This window comes from Triturus cristatus, chromosome 1_1 (genome assembly GCF_964204655.1).
Source record: "Triturus cristatus chromosome 1_1, aTriCri1.1, whole genome shotgun sequence".
Taxonomy (NCBI): Eukaryota; Metazoa; Chordata; class Amphibia; order Caudata; family Salamandridae; genus Triturus; species Triturus cristatus.
The window spans coordinates 270,860,055-270,862,554 of NC_140579.1; positions in this window are offsets into that span (position 1 = coordinate 270,860,055).

A 2,500-nucleotide genomic window follows, 5' to 3' on the forward strand; every position below is an offset into this window, starting at 1 on the left:
TCGACTTAGTTGGCCTGAGATCCTGCCATTCAGGGTCTCAGGCTGTCTGCTCTCTCTTTAAAATGGACTCCATGTACCCTAGGTACAGAACCAATTGGTAAGGATCACCTTATTGGACCCTGTACAGTGTACCCTAGGTACCCAGGGCATAGGTGTACCCTAGGTCTCCCAGGGGCTGCAGCATGTATTATGCCACCCCTGGTCTGGCCTTCCAATCAGACACAACTAGCTGATCACTCAGCTGGGGCAAGGTCGTGTAATCACCCATTGCTTAGATATAGTATGCCTATATCAACCCTTATATATAGACACATGTGTACCTATCAGTCACTCCTATGGCAGGCCTTAACAATCCTGGAGGCAGAGTGCTTGGTAACATGTGAGATGGTGCTCTAGCATGAGCTGAGCCTGTCTGCAGCTTTCGGAACCATGTCCTTATAGCTGTTCTATGATATAGCCTACCATATACTCTTAAAGTGCCTTATAATCTTAAACGGTTATGGTAACTATGGTTTGGCTTTATTAAAACATGTCGTGTAAGGTGTCTAACACTTTGGAATAATACCCCCATACCATTTCTGGGGATGAGGATATTATTCCTCCCTTCTAGAGGGAGAGCCATGTTAAAACCCTACTTTACTGTTTAACTCTAACCAAAGCCTCAGCATCACAAAATGGATGCTGCTGCCACAGACACGAGTCTGACCTCCTGCTGCTGGGAGTGATCCCGGCAAGGGAGGCTTGGACAATAGGTTTCCTGCTTGGGGAGGTGCTAGCACCTCCCCAGACAGACTTTAGTGTATTGGGGCAGGGAGGGCTGAAAAGAATGAGACATGCCTGGGGCACACAAGGTGTCCCATGCATAGTCCAGTTCAAACTGGTGCTGGGGCACTTCAGCCCCAGTCCTGGCGTGAAACTGGACAAAGGGAAGGGGGTGTAACCACCCCCCTCCCAGGTCCCACCCATAAGGCGTGACCTAGCAGGCAACCCAGCCCCCCAGATTAGTATAAGTGTGGTAGCTGGGCCTCAGGAGATTAGATTATCCTGAACCTGCAACTTGAACAGAAACTCTGGACCTTCGACATTCGACGAAAGAAGAAGACTGAAGAATCTCCCTTGTGGCCAAAGAGTGGCTACCCTGTGCAAACAGGCACCATCAAGAGACTACCCTTTGCTTTGCTGAAGTTCTACGAGGGACCGACTGCAGAGCCCGACCAGAGCCTTGACTTCCAGACTTCTCCGACCCTGATCCACATCCACAGACGAGCTGAGATCCGTGGAGGCGACGAGAGACGTGGGACCGGCTACCTGGGAAAAGTGGCGAGTATCTTCCAGCGCAGCTTCTGAGGCACCCTCGACGTTTTGCACTGGGGATTGAGAAGCCCCAACCCCAAGCACCATCTGCACCGAAGATCAGCCCCCCACACACCACGAGTCCTGCGTGGGGCCCTTCTGCATTTTCCTGCTTGCCGCGTCTGTCCGGTTGCTTGCCCATTGGCTAGCGGCCTTTGTGACGACACACCTTGAAACCTCCACTGCTGGTTTGGCTCCTCCAGACTGGCTCCCGCTTCCTTGCAAAAGAGAAGCACCCCAGACCTTCCTGGTCTGCACCAGAAGCAAGTCCTCTGTTCTTCGTGGGTTCCGCTTGCCAAGGCTTGGTGAGTCCTAGTTCGACTTCGACGCTGCCGACAGCAAGAGCCTTCGTGGGACAGCTTACCTCCTGGTCCTGGTCCTGGTCGTCCTCGACGTCTCCTGGTACCCGTGGCTGCAGCGACAAGCTTCACCTTTCACCTGCAATCTTCACGACATCGCCTGGTTCCTTCCTGGTTCCACGTGGTCACTGGCTAGTGACCTTGACTCTGTCCCTTCTGCTTGCAGGTATCCTCTCTTCTTGATCCCAGCCTTGGGATCCACCGGACACTCTTCACTGACCGCCTGTCAGCAACTTTCCTTCAGGCATCCATAGAAGTCCACGACGAAACCCGATGCAAGTTCACACCTATGCACCCGCAGCCTGTGGGCTAGGTAACTTCGGTACTTCGGTGCTCACAAGGGTAGTGACTATCCTAGGGTCTAGTTTCCAAGTCTCGACTCTCTAGCTGCTTCAGAAGTGTCCTTAAACTGTTAATTTCTAACTGCTAGTAATTCTATCGACTTTTACGCATTACGCGTGAGTGTTTCCACTCTGCACCTGAATCCCGTGGGCCTCCCACTTCCTAACTGTTGCTAGTGTAGTGTAGCCCCAGCGATTCCCTAGGCCTAGGCCTATCCTATTTCCGTGACAGTGGTCCTTATACCACTTCTTTAGTATATGGTTTACGTGGCCCCTAGGGCCTAACTGTATTACTTACCTGTGTGACTTAATGTATGCTTAAATAAGACTGTGTTGTACTTACCTCTAATCTCATAAAGAGTGCTGAGGGTTTGACTAGAATAAATACACTTTATTTTATATATATATATGTTGTGGTGTCCTTTCATTTGGTATTCAAGGGATTAT